Here is a 15,377-nt window from a genome sequence, read left to right on the forward strand (position 1 = left end):
GGCCCTTGCTTTTACATACCTTCATTTATCTTTGATTATCTTAAGAACTAAGCAATTGTTACAAATATAAATTTGAAATAAATTTACTTTTCAAAATAAAATAGATGTCACAGAATACTTTTATAAAATGATGGAGAGGGTAGAGATTGTGTATTAGGAAATCCAATACACTTATTCAGAAGTATCTTAATTTCATAAAAGGGGAATCACTACTTTAGCACATCATTAATGCCAAACATTTTCAAGACTTTCTATTGTGTATGTCTCTTAAGTCCCATATCAGCACATTGGATTATTAAATTGGAAGTTGGAATCATTAATCAACAAAATGAAGTTAGAGCTAGGAAATTTGCATGGGAGCCAATTAGAGCATAGCCTGTGGGATACAATATAATAAAAATTCAGCCACGGGATGTAGCACCAAATAGAACATTTTCCTAGCAGAAGCACCCTACTAGAGGTGACTTCTTCGTTTCTAGCACCATGTTTGGTCAAGGATTTGGAGAAACAGCCCAATATGCTATAAGAGAGTATTTTTTTAACTTTACCTGTATGAACATATGTGCCTTTCATTTTCCAAATCATACATGGTTGTAGACTAAGCACTTAATGAAGTACAAGGAAGAGAAAAGCATTTGAAAAAATTTACCTGAAACAAATATCTGTGAAATTGCATTTTTTCTTTCCTCTTTTCAGCCTTCCACTTCTCTCCAGAGAATAAGATGCCAATAACATGTGCCCTCAGCCTGTTCATAAACTGTGTGGAGTGCAGATATCCCTCATCATTCAGCTGCTATGGGTAGGTGGGATGAGGTGTAGGTATCAAAGATTCTGAGGCAGGCTGGCACTGGCAAACCTATTTACAATTGGATGAAAGGCAGGGATGGTTTCACTTGTCTTGGTGGCCCTGGACCTAGCAGAGAACATGACAGGCTTGTTTCGTGTACTGGTGTGGCAACCATGAAAATATGCCTCTTACATCTCCAACTGCAGAGAGTGATAGCACCAGCTTCTGCACTCTAAAAGCCATCACTATACTTTATAAGAAGGGGTTCATTGTCCACTGCTGCTGATTCCTGAACTTCACTTTTAAAAATGTCACTCATCACTTATGCCAAAATTTTTGTTGAAATTTGGTTACTGATTCCATTTTCCATAATAAAAATCAGTTGTTCTTGCCAATTTATGAAACTTTTGCTTTTAAATATATTTCAATGGGTTCAAAAGCTAGTAAACATTTGCATTTTAAAGACTTCTTGGCCGGGCGCGGTGGCTCAAGCCTGTAATCCCAGCACTTTGGGAGGCCGAGACGGGCGGATCACGAGGTCAGGAGATCGAGACCATCCTGGCGAACAAGGTGAAACCCCGTCTCTACTAAAAATACAAAAAACTAGCCGGGCGAGGTGGCGGGCGCCTGTAGTCCCAGCTACTCCGGAGGCTGAGGCAGGAGAATGGCGTAAACCCGGGAGGCGGAGCTTGCAGTGAGCTGAGATCCGGCCACTGCACTCCAGCCTGGGCGACAGAGCCAGACTCCGTCTCAAAAAAAAAAAAAAAGACTTCTTCATTTTAAAAATATTTAATGCCAATGCTTTCTATAGATGTTTATGATATTTTTTGTAAGTGATATATCATTTGGGGTAATAAAGTTACATAATGCCGGAAATTTTTCCACAGATTTATTTGAAAATGCTCTCTACATAAAATATCTCTTTGGTAAATCAGTTACTTTTGCACACTTTGCTCAAATGTTAATATGTACTTTGAAGAGACACATTGGTGCATTAATTTTGTTTAAATCTGCTAAGTAGCCAACTATTAGCAGCCATCCTGTTATTATGCAAAACTGCCACTCTTTGCCAGAAAACTAGGACACTAACCTTCTTATGAAAGAAAAATAGATTATAAATCATTAAGTTGATAATGATTTTCAGTACTTTGCCACAAGATAACCAGAAAATTCTACAGCAAAAACAGAATGTTACACTTTTATTACAAAGCCTTATGAAGATTCCACAGTTTAAAGCTTTTGGTTTTATAAAAGAAAGCTTGATGACATATGGTAGTGCATAAATTGCAGTAAATCACAACATGCCAGTGCTGAATAAAAGATCAATCCCTCTGCATTTTGATATTCCCTTCGTCCTTCATGATATCTAATGGGCTGGCTATGATCATGTGACATATGATTGAATGAACATGCCAGTGTTAATGTTTATACAAAATGTTAGTAATGCCTAATATGTTATATAGATGAAAATAACACAAATTGATCTTATATGCTTCCTTATATCCTTATTACCAGAATTATAGCCAGAGTGGTAAGCATCTTACTGGCTGGTGGTTAAGGAGGTTTTCAGTCTTGGTAAGCTGTAGGTTTGGGTTTTACCATGCATGCAAGAACTGGAGACAAGTCTTCAATTTATGAAAGGTAGGCAATAAAAGCCAAAATTCGGCTGGGCGCCGTGGCTCACGTCTGTAATCCCAGCACTTTGGGAGGCCGAGGTGGGTGAATCACGAGGTCAAGAGATTGAGACCATCCTGGCCAACATGGTGAAACCCCGTCTCTACTAAAAGTACAAAAATTACCTGGGCGTGGTGGCACGTGCCTGTAGTCCCAGCTACTCGGGAGGCTGAGGCAGGAGAATTGCTTAAACCCAGGAGGCGGAGATTGCAGTGAGTAGAGATTGTGCCACTGCACTCCAGCCTGTCAACAGAGCGAGACTGTACCCACCCCCCCGCAACAAAAAAATTCTTGCATAAAGTCAAGGTTCTCAAAGAGTTGCATATATAGGCCAAGAGTTGAAAAGTTCCATCCATTAGCATATGGCAACAAAGAAACTTCTCTGCTCATGAATGGGTTTTGGGTAGAAACAAAATTGTCTCCCTTTCCATTCTATAATTATGGGTCTATGTCTCACATGATTAACAGTTAGAATTTAAACTGTTTGGGATCAGGAATGTCTGAGCTGAAAAACAGAACTTGAGTCCAGGCCAGTGATAGTGTTAAGACATCTGCAAGGAGCAAATATAAAATTGCCCTGGATGGGTATGCCCTCCTCCCAAGCAACAGAGGTTTCCAACAGAGAAGCCACCCCTGAACATGAGTTTACGACGGTATTAAATGTTTTCCAATTATTTCTCCAGGTCTGTTCTCCATCCTTCTTTACCCTGCTTTTCCCCCAACAGACTAACCTCTATCTACTGCATCACTTGGGTTTCCTGTCTTCTCTCTGGGTTCAGCTAGTGGGAGGTAATGCAGGAGATTGAGGGACAGAAGAATAGCAAGATCATGATATTTGTTCCCTTAGCTACATCCATGCAGGGCCACTGGTTGGTAGTGTCTGCTTTCCTCTAGTAAGGCATGTCTCTTGTCAGGCTACCCTTTCTTTCAGCTATGGGTCTGGCAATCACTCCCTCCTTGTGCCATTCAGGCTTAGGGATAGCAATAGCTCCATGTTTTACCATCTTTTGGCTGCTCTTAGCCATGGCCATACCTTTATAAACAATTTTGTGTTAAACTCTCCACAAGTACTCTATTTGATGAAGCATCTTCTTCCTGCCCGAAATTTGACAGATATACTATTGATAATTTTAAAAGTGAATATTAATGATAAAAATTGAGGACAAAACCTACCTTGAGCCAAGAGTTCACAGATCTAATTAGAACTCAAAGAATGTCAATACTAAAACAATTTATTGGACACTGTAAAAATATATATTTGGCATAATTAAAAACTAAAGAAGCAATAAAAATCAGAAAAAGAAGAAGATACTGTGAAAGAAGAACAGACATTAGAAAAATAACCAAATAGAATTTCATGGAGAGATGAAGAGATGGAAAATATGAAAGAGGGGTTAAGAGACATTGAGAGATTGGCAGAGAGGCAATATATGCAGAATAATAGCTGAGAACTTTTCATAATGGATTACAGACATAATTCCTAAAATTTAAGAAATATAACATGTCCTGAGTAGAATAAGCCCATATCCAGGCATATCTAGTGAATCCAGAATAAAATAAACCCATATCCAGACATATCTAGTGAAACTGCAGACAAAGAAACAAACAGAACATTTTAAAAGCAGCCAAAAAGAAAAGCCAGGTTATTCATAATACCAATAATAAGACAGACAGTTGACTTTGCAACAGCAGTAATATAGACCAAGTAACACTGGAATAATATCTTCAAAATAATTAGAGAAATTAACTGACATTGATAATTTTATATTCAACTAAAAATACCATTCAAATTCAGGGGAAAATGAAAACTTTGAAAAAGTGGTTCATTTCTTACAAAATATTTATGTTATAAAACCGGCTAATAAAAGAAAACATAACTACTAAAGAAATAGAATCAATAATCTAAAATCTATTTACAAAATGAACACCAGGCCCAGATTGTTTTACAGGCAAGTTTTGCTTAAAATGCAAAGAACCTAAAAGAGACATGGGCAAAACATGATGTATTAGTCCATTTTCATGCTGCTGATAAAGACATACTAAAGACTGGGAAGAAAAAGAGGGTTTAATTGGACTTGCAGTTCCACATGGCTGGGGAGGCCTCAGAATCATGGCAGGAGGCAAAAGTCACTTCTTACATGGTGGCAGCAAGAGAAAATGAGGAAGATGCAAAAGCGGAAATACCTGATAAAACCGTCAGATATCATGAAATTTATTTACTACCATGAGAATAGTACGGGGGAAGCCGCCCCCATGATTCAAATCATCTCCCACTGGGTCCCTCCCACAACACATGGGAATTGTGGGAGTACAATTCAAGATGATATTTGGGTGGGAACACAGAGCCAAACCGTATCACATTAATAGATAATCCAGAGAAACAAAATTCGCAGTGGCTAATAAACCATATGGAAAATTATGATCAGGGAAAAGCAAATGCAAACAAAAATGAAATAACATTCTGCCAGTCTCAAGTTGACAAAAATTAAATCTTAAAATATCAAATGTTGGCAAGAATTGAACATAAATGGGAATTCAAAGGCTTTAATAATAGACTATAAATTGGTTTATTTACTTTGGGCAACATTTCTGCAATAGTAAAGATTCAGATAAACATACACATTGGGTAATTTCATTTCTAAAAACTTGTACACATGTGTGCAATAAAACAAATACAAGATAATTTAGTGGAACGTTAGAGATAATCTAACCCTCCCTCAATGAAATAATGGATAACTGTAATATTCAGAAAATAGATCTTGTAAATAGTGAAGATGCATGAACTAGGTCTGCATACATTACAGAACAAAATGTTGAAGGAGCAAGGCACGCAATATGTATCACTATATCATTTATATAAGAAGTTAAAAACACACAAACACTAATGTAATTTACCTATGGATTTATCCTTATGTGGTTAAAGTTAAAAACATACATGAAACAAGACATATCAACTTCAGGAGGAGAGGGAAGAGATTGAGTGGTTACAGCTGTATCTGTAACACTTTAGTAAAAGTAGAGATAGGGAAAAAATACAACATTCTACTTGTTTAATCTTGGTGTAGGTATAAGAGTATATGATTTTCTATACTTTAACTGTATGTTTGAAAATGTTTGTTATTTCAAGACAAAATAAAGCTTATAAATCACCAAAATATTTTTATTAAGCATTACACTCTTATTATCTTCTTTACACCTGTAGCAGAGGAGTAGTGTCCCCACCCAAAATCTCATCTTGAATTGTAATAATACCCACATGTCAAGGACAGGACCAGGTGGAAATAATTGAATTATGGCAGGTGGTTTCCCTCATACTGTCTTTGTGATAGTGAGTGAATTCTCACGAGATCTGATGGTTTTATAAGAGGCTTCCCCCTTTCCCTCTGCGCTCATTCTCTCCCTTCCCTCCCTATGAGGTGGTGCCTTCTGCCGTGATTGTAAGTTTCCTGAGGCCTCACCAGCCATGTGGAACTGTGAGTCAATTAAACCTCTTTGCTTTATAAATTACCCAATCTCGGGTATTTCTTCATAGCAGCGTGAGAACAGGCTAATACAAGTAGAATAGCCAAATCTATTTCTAAGCAGTTTTACTATACATTAAATTTATATGACCTACACTGGTATTCAAAGCTATGTGTTACACCTGCTTCCTACCCTCTGGGATATAAGTAGGGGTGGAAATGGTTTGCCTTGAATTTGTAGATGAGCATCTGACACTAAATGTTTCCTGTGAGACTATGCCACCTGCTTGCGGTATAGCCTGTTAACAAGCAGAAAGGAGGCCACGGAGTTACCATGTTTCCACTTCCCCCCCGAGACACTCCTTGCTCTTATTTATTCTGTTCTGGCTGCTGGATTTCCATCCCTTTCCTCTCCTGTGAAAGTACTGGCTGGTGATGCTAATTTGAGAGACGAAAATGTAGGAGAAAAACCACCTGCAGCCAAAGGAACTCTGAGTTCTTACGAGCTCATTATTACACATACAAGTTAGAAATGTTGATTGAACTCAGCTCATTGCATTTCTATTTCTAACTTTTTCAACACTAAAGAGCCTGCTCAATGCACACATTGGCAGTTTCAAACTGCACTGAAGGATTGCTATATCCCGAAAGGGAGCATTGGCAGTTGTTTCTGGGAACCTGTTGAAATTCAAAACTGAGTATGAATAAAGGCTTGGACCACTGAGTGAGAAAGAGCCTTGAACAGTCTATTTCGTTATACAATGAAAGGTATTTGCTTTAAGGCAATAAAAGTATTCAACTTTGGATATGATTGGGAAAAGAAAACATTTACAACCAGGTGGTCTAATTGAAAAAATGCAGCCCACAGATTTGTTCAGTGTCTTTCTAGATACTGGCAAGAGACACAGAAGGAAGAAATTGAGTACATCAAATACTACATGTAGGCTCTGCCACTCAAGTACTTTAAAACCCAGATAAGGATAGAGGGCACATGTATATAAAACAGAAGAACAGGCAGAAAATTCTGACATTCTCATGTTTGCATGTCTTGATCTCCAACTTCCCAGTAAGCTTGTTCCAAACAGCTAATATATATTGGACACCTATTATGTGCCAAGTGTTGAGAGAAGCACAGGAGACATAAAATCAAGTCAGACAAGGTCCTTGCCTTGATCTATAGGTGGAGATAGAACACTTAAATAATTATTCTAATATTAGGAGAAATGTGCTCTAAGAGAACACCACTGCAGCACAGAAGAGGGACTCAGGGTGGACAGAATCTTGAGACATGAATAACTGTTAGCCAGGCAAAGAAGTGGTTCATAGAAGATTATTCTAGGTACAATTAAAAGCATGAGCTAAAGGTTTCAAGGGGCAGAACATTACGAAGTTTGAAAGCCAATCAAGTCCTTTTTGTTCTTTCACCTGAGCTTTAAACAGTGGCTCTTAAAACAGGAAATATATTGCTCTGAAACACTTTGTGTAAAATATTTGTGTTTCCATTCAGAATTTACTCTCTTATTCCTGAAACTACATGCAAAATGTGAGGAAAGGGACAAAGGGATAAGGACAGCTACCAGTTTTTTTCTTGTTTCTTGGCTCTTCAGTGCCTAGCTCATTGTCTGGGATGGATAGATGGATGGATGATGAATGGACAGAAAGACAGAAGACAGAAATTTTGTACACACTCACACACACACACACACACACATCTATATGTATGTCTATCTATCTAGAAGGCTTGTTGAATTGAGTTGAACCACTAGCTAACAAATACAAATTGTGTTATTCACTTCAGTTCATGGAGGTGGGATAGGTTGTTTGATTTTCTAAGTCCTCCCACCTTTAAATCTAAAGGCTTTATGACATTGAAAATTAGGAGATAGCAGGTTGATAGGGTCAGATGTTATATCGGTGAACAGGGAAAGGGAATTCCCCTTCCATCATCAGCTTAAATGTATGCTGGGCTTCCTACAGAAATATAAACTTACTATATGTATTGACTGCTGTCAATGCCAAGTATTTATAACTGTTAACTTTATTACTTTCAAATTTCATCCTGTGCTTTGGTGCCTGAGGCAAGTTAGGAACAGACACCAAAGTGGTGACGCTTCACTCTCACCCAACATAATTAAAAAGTTTTCAATGACTTCTCCACACTCTTGATCCCATGGGAGAAAAATAATTTCTTTTTCACGCAAAGGTTAAATATATTATTAGATATGTTGACAATGATACATAAAACTATAAGATCTCTTACACAGAGTAAAAGAAATTCTCTCACTTCCTACATTTTGCCTTCTTCATCACTAATATAATGTGTTCTGTCCCAAATCTTCATTTTTTCCTCTCTCCTCAAATAACATTCTCTGGTGGACAAAACTTACTTTGGTGAAGGTGGTCTTTGAGTTTCATGCTCTAAATACTGATAATTTTTGGCCCCCAAACTGGTTTTGGTTTCCAGTTGCTGTTAAAAGTAGCATATCTAAAAATATCATGAGTTTCAGGTCTCTAGAAGGCAGAAAAGTCTTAAAAACGATAGAAAGAACCTGGTATAAGTGAAACTAATTTTTAAAAATATATGCATGTATATACAGATACTCCTCGATTTATGATGGGGTTACGTCGCATAACACAGTAGTCTATGTTTGGACAAAATCATCTAACACAAAGCTTATTTTATAATAAAGTGTTGAATATCTCATGGTTGTTTATCCTTGTGATCACATGGCTGACTGGGAACTGCCCAACATTGCAAGAACGAATCCTACCACGTATTGTGAGTCAGGGAAAAGATCAAAATTCAAAATTAAAGGTATGGTTTCTACTGAATGTCTATTACTTTCTCACATTATGAAGTCGAAAAATAGTAAGCTAAGGACCGCCTGTATATATAAATATGTGTGTGTGTGTGTGTATGTATGTGTATATATATATATCTCTTAACCATGGGTAACTTGCGATCTTCAGCTATAGCCTTTTGTTCTCAAAAAAGTAAAAGGATCCTCAAAAAGAGGGGCAATGTTAGGAAAAGCCTGCTTGCACTAGAGCTAACAGGAATCCACACAACCAGTTAGGAAGTATTTTTCTGTAGATAAGCATCAGTCAAGAGACAGAAATCACACCAGTAATTTTAACAGAGAGAATTTAATATGAAGAATTGTTAACTAGGTATAAAGTGTTAACTACACAACTGAAAAGGTTAAAAGAGAAAACGCTAAGGTATTGTAGTTGCGGGAAGCAGCTGCTATCCCTGAGGGAACAGAGAAGAGGTTAGGACTGTACCATTTTAGAAGTTTGGGAGAGAAGGGGCCCATGGAGTTAGAACTCTGAGCCCTGAGAAAGGCACACTGCCTGGTGGTTGCTGGTGTCTCAGGGTGGTGGAGGAGCAAAATAAGGCTGACTCTGAATGTGTTGAAAAGATGAAAATTGACTTCAGGTGCTGTTAAAGGAAGGCCTGGCCACTGCCGGAGTAAAGATGTGAGGCTGGGTTGATGGCAATATGAAACAGGAATACAACAGGAAGCCCATGGGAAGCAAACAGTAAGCGGACAGGAAAAACCAAGGCCCTCACCCTTATCTGGATTTACGATCAGCTTCTGGCGACCCCTAGTAACAGAGCCAAAGAGGGATCAGCTGGCAAAGTAAAAATGTGTGGTGCGGAGTTCAAGCCTTAGTATCACAGAGCAGGAAATAGAAGGGCAAGTTTGGAGCTGGATAACAATGCTTTAATAACTGACACTTAAGTTTGCAGAAGAAACCCCATCTACAGTGTGGGTTGGTTGTGAAATTAAAGTACTGTCTGAGTAAGAACCCAGAAGGCAACCATTCTGGATGGCTATGCTGATTGACTCAACATCATCTAATGGTCCCTAATGAATTATTTGAGCCAAACCCGAAACCCCTTTCTAGTGATTTGTATGAAAATGAGTTTTTCATATTTTATATTCAACCTAAAAGTTCTATATGTCCTTCAGCAAATTAAGTAGTTCAATGCCAGTATTTTTAATAAACCACAGTCACTGGTGTTAGGGCTTGAATCCAAAGTCCAAATGTGTAACAAATGTGGGCCTCTTATGCCTGCTTCATATCAAAAGCAGAAGCAAAAGAATTTTTGAAAAGTGTAATACAGTCACTTAAAATGGGAAAAAACCTAAGCAAAATACTACAAAAAAAGGAGCAAAATAAGTTTGGTTGTTTTCACTGCTCAATCAACATTATTTTGGGAGTCCTAGCCAGTGCATTTAGACAAGAAAAAATAGATAAGGTGTATGAATATAAGAAACTGTCATAATTCACAGTTTATATCATTATTCACCTAGAAAGGCTAATTCAGTCAACTCAAACCCTAATATAACATTAGAGTTCAGTAAGTAAGCTAGATGTAAGATTAACATACACAAATCAATAGCTTTGCTTCAAACTAGCCATAACCAGTTAGAAAATGTAGTAATTAACAAAAAAATAATTAGAGTTTATTCACAGCACTATTGGAAACCTTGAAATACTATATAAAATTAAGTAAATTCTTTAGCAGAGATATATTCTCTGGGGTCCCTAAGCATCATTTGTGTGTTTTCAATTATAGTATCATCTGTAAAAGCAATGTAAATGCATTCTGTATCATCCATATCAGGGGTTAGTAAATTACAGGCCATAGGCCAAATCCTGGATGTGGTTGGTTTTGTAAATAAAGTTTTATTAGAACACAATCACACTCATTCATTCATATACATACTGTGTGTGACTGTGTTTGCACTACGTTTTCAGAATTAAGTAGTTGCAACAGACACACTTTTGCCCACCAAGTGGAAAATATTTATTCTCTGGCCCCTTATAGAAAATATTTACTGACCACTGATCTGTATGATTACATTATAAATGAGCCCAGTCCATATTTGCATTTGTGTCCCTAATCACACTGGTACTTGCAGTGACTGTATTTAACTCTTACTATGCTGGCTGATAAGCAGATCTAACTGTTTCCAGGTTGGAATATTCTTGCATCAAAATGAGAACCATCTTCTGACCACTCTGTGCTCTTGTTTAACAGTGAAAAGGCCAAAACTTATCTCTTGCAGTTATAATTTACATGTATAACACTTCTATGGAATAAGACTTGTTTTGTAATTTAGTAAGTTGAAATTTGTTTGATATAATCAAATCATCATAGTAAAGATTAGTAATATACTACTTTAATTGTCATGGGCTAAAGAGAAATGTACCAAAGAGGACTTAAGGCAAAAATAATGTTTTTACCCAGTAATGTCAGAGTGTGTGTCCATGAAAATGTTTTCCAGTAGAGTTATTAGAAAATCCTTGGGAGACTTGAGTCCTTGCATGGCTTTTTCTAGCGCAGATAGAACAAACTCAAAAGGTATCCTAATGATAAACACCATTGTTGCCCTATGGTCAGCTGGGATGTGATTATCTCATTTTTTGTACTCAACAAAGGATTTATTTTCAGTAACTGTAACCGTAAATATGCAATAAATAATTGTTAAGTTGCCTTTTTAAATAACTGTATTTTGGTTTTTACTATTAATTAACTTAAAATGGTACAGAACTGATTATTATAAACACATTTGTTGTGAAAAAGGAAAATTAGCATTAATGATAATGACTAGGACTCAAGTCATGGCCCACTATCTTTAAAATAAAGTAAAAATCATGTTGAACAATAGCATACTACGAAACATCCGAATGCATCTTTACAAATAAGATGTGTGTTTCAACAAAGTTACATCATATATTAACTTAATGTTGTTCAATTAAAATTTTCTAGCAGTTTGAATTTGATTTTAGACTTAATGGTCTCCAGAACTGTGGGAGAATAAATTTCTGTTGTTTTAAACCACCAAGTTTGAGGTAGTTTGTTAATAATGGCCCTAGGAAACTAATACATAGCTCTTCTCAGATAATGTTTGCTGGCCTCCGATTTAGATATTTTTTGGTAGACCAGAGTTTCTAGTATAATCATCACAATTTGCCAATTGATCTCAAAGCCTTTTCTGGTAGACCTTTGTCATTGTCCCCCCACCCCATTCTCACCAACACACAAACATGCACAATATGCGCATGCACACACACACACACACACACACACACACAGTCCGCAGACCTTCTGTGTGGGGAGGGTAGGATAGCCAGTAGTAGCCTCCACACATTCCTTCCCATTGTCTCCAGCCCAGATAGCTTGAATTATCAAATTTGGCCCCCAAACTTATCACCCCAAAGTCCAACCCAGAGGCTTTGAGTGGGAAAAAAACAAAAACAAAAACAAAAAAACCAAAAACAAACAAAAACAAACCCAGCAGCTAGCTAGGGGATCCTCAGTCTATTTTTTCTTTAAAGGATAGCGTACACAGTATATTACAATGATCACAATGTTATGGATTTTTTTGGGTGTGTACAGTCTAGAAAGTGTTTTGTAAAAATTTTTTTTTTAAAAGGTGATATACATTAAAACAAATCACCCACCAGCAGCTAAAGCAATGGCTCAAAAAGTTCTGAAAATTTTAACTGGATTACTATGCCTGTGTAATTTTCTTTTAATGACTACTTAGCAGGCAAAGGAAGAATAGAGATTGGGGCTTCTAAAAGAGTATTCTCAAGGATTCCCTTAATAGCTGACTATTACCAATAAAGCTATAGGCAGCTTTAGCCAACATGAAATTGTAATGTTAGTAGATAAAAATAGTTACCATAGTTACCTTTCTCCCACTGGAAAAAAATTCAACTGCCTACAGCTATCCCTCATAGGGATTTTGTAACAAAGCACATAGGCGTGGTTTTATCTGATAACTTCAGGATGTTGTGGCATCAATGAAAATTAAGTTGGAGTTGTTAAACTACACTGTCAGGGAACTTGATGTTGCTACAGCGGATATCCCTATACCCATTTTTTTTCTTAAAAGAAAAAAAAGGTATCTCTCAAGATGTTTAAACATTCAGTGATGAATGGAAGGAATTGACAATACAGACTCCAAACTCCTGATACCAGTAAACCTTTGTTTTGTGCAACTTCAGAGCAGTGAAATTTCCCTTCAATGTAATTGACAACTTATTTGAGGTAAAAGTGACAAGAAAAAAATCCTGGTTTAAAACTGAATTGTGATTTTTTTTTTTTAAATCTCCATCAAGAAGTTTACTAAGTGATGGCAACTGGAGGATCATGGATGTTTTTCAAGTATGTGTTTGGTTCAGCTCAAGGTTCCTATAATGGAGAGTTACTGACAACAGGCTATATCTTTATTATTATTAAAAACTGGTGAAAGTATTCTACTGTGAGGTCACTCAGGATGTAATCACTGGTTTCAGAGTGGTTTAATTCACCCATTTGAAATTTGACTGATGAATTTATATTTTATCACAAATAATAAAGCAATTTGTTTTTGTCTAATAACCTCATTTACATTTTCATATTACTAGAAGCCTACAGACCTTATTTTTAATGTTTTCTGATAACATAAGTAACAAATGTTCATTGTTGAAAATATGTGAAAAATTCAAAAAGCCCAAAGATTAAAATAAATCATGATGCATACTATAACCCCTGAGTTTAACATGTAGGCAGATCTACTTCCAGTTTTTCTATATGCAATATAAATATATATTCATAACATGCACTTTAAATTTTATATGTGTACAATGTATGTGTATGTACAAACTTTTAAAGTAAAACTAGATGTATATTTTACATGCCACTTTGCAACCTACCACTTTTCTTTCCTGTTTTTTTTTTTTTTTTTTTTTTTTTAGCCTGATGAAATCTTGTTTATTCTGAAACATAATTGGTCAACAGTGAACATACGATTTTGGAAAGTTTCTTGTTTGAATGGCAGGAATGAGTGAGAGATTATGAGGACATTGTGTGGGAGGAAGGAGTAAAAGAGTAGGAAATAAGAAAGGCTGAAAAGAATCAAAGATGAGCTGGGGTTACTTAACTTTTTTGAGAGAGGTGAGGCATATTTTCTTTCAACTGGATTTGGGCCAACAGGCCCTGCTCCAAGTCCTTTGGCCCTGTGTAGCTGAGGGGTAGGAGATGGTAAGCTTTGAGCCAGCTTGGCTTTGAGTGGCAGACCAAATATTGGGTGATGTTTTCTCCAAAACATAGCAGAGTTTCTTAAGAAAAACTTGATTCTAAGAGAATTAATGACTACAAGTGTCAGAGTTATTTTAAATCTCTACACAATAAAGATAGGGGAGCACCAAGTAAAAATTACACTCATCTTCCAAAATGTTGGCATTTGCTCTATATAGCAGTTCATCATTTTAAGGTAGGAGTCATCTAAATGGAAATGGGTGGTTTGATAATGATTTATTATGAACCTCTAAGAGCAGAGAAACATTTTAGGGTCCTTATTAGAAGACAGGTATCCTATTTGGCAGTAGAATGGGAAAAGCTATTGGGTCACACAATAATCCAACAGCAGATCATTGAGTTTGGATTTTTACTGAGATCTTTGAGCATCTTTCTCATCCTCAAATTTGCACCTCTGGAGCCTCAGGTGGCAGTGTTTTCTATCCTTTTTTTTTTCTTTTTAGTTTCTTTTCCTTCTAGTTTCCATATTTGTAATCTGTTTCATTTTTTACATTTTGTTTTGAAAAACATGAAGAACCAAGTTCCTACTGGACAAAACAAAAACAGGCAAATAGAAGAGAACAAACACAATTATGTGGTCCTTTTCATTTGGAAATTGGTCATTCATGGCAATCAGTATCTGCACATGAACTTCTCATCAGAAAAGGAAAACAGATCTGTATTTTTCAAGGACTTTTATCAACCACGTAACTAAATACTTGTGAATTTTAACTATATTTAGTATTCTCTTTTTTTCTCACATAAGTAATTAAGAATATGTTCCTTGTATTTGTCCAACTTTTTTTTGAAAGTTCAAAAAGATTTCCCCATATTCTTACCTCACTATCAAAGGGTGTTTTTTTCCTACTTTTAAAAATTTAATTTTAAATTCGAGGATACATGTGTAGGATGTGCAGATTTGTTACATAGGTAAACATGTGCCATGGTGGTTTACTGTATCTATCAACCCATCGCCTTGGTATTATGCCCAGTATGCATTAGCTATTTATCCTGATGCTCTCCCTTCCCCCATCCCCCTGACAGGGGGCATTTGGGTTGATTTTGTGTCTTTGCTATTGTGAATAGTGCTGCAATGAACATATGTGTGCATGTATCTTTATAATGTAATGATTTATATTAGTTTGGGTAATCAAATGGCATTTCTGGTTCCATGTCTTTGAGGAATTGCCACACTGTCTTTCACAATGGTTGAACTGATTTACATACCCACCAACAGAGTAAAAGCATTCCTATTTCTCCACAGCCTTGCTAGCATCTGTTGTTTCTTGACTTTTTAATAATCAACATTCTGACTGGCATGAGATGGTATCTCATTGTGGTTTTGATTTGCATTTCTCTGATGTTGAGCTTT

At 36.6% G+C, this 15,377-nt stretch overlaps 1 pseudogene; it reads left to right on the forward strand.

Moving 5' to 3' along the window:
* LOC103232889 (translationally-controlled tumor protein-like) overlaps positions 1–15,377 on the forward strand; it is a 115,815-nt pseudogene that overhangs the window by 11,339 nt on the left and 89,099 nt on the right.

The sequence above is a fragment of the Chlorocebus sabaeus genome, chromosome X (assembly GCF_047675955.1).
Source record: "Chlorocebus sabaeus isolate Y175 chromosome X, mChlSab1.0.hap1, whole genome shotgun sequence".
Lineage (NCBI taxonomy): Eukaryota > Metazoa > Chordata > Mammalia > Primates > Cercopithecidae > Chlorocebus > Chlorocebus sabaeus.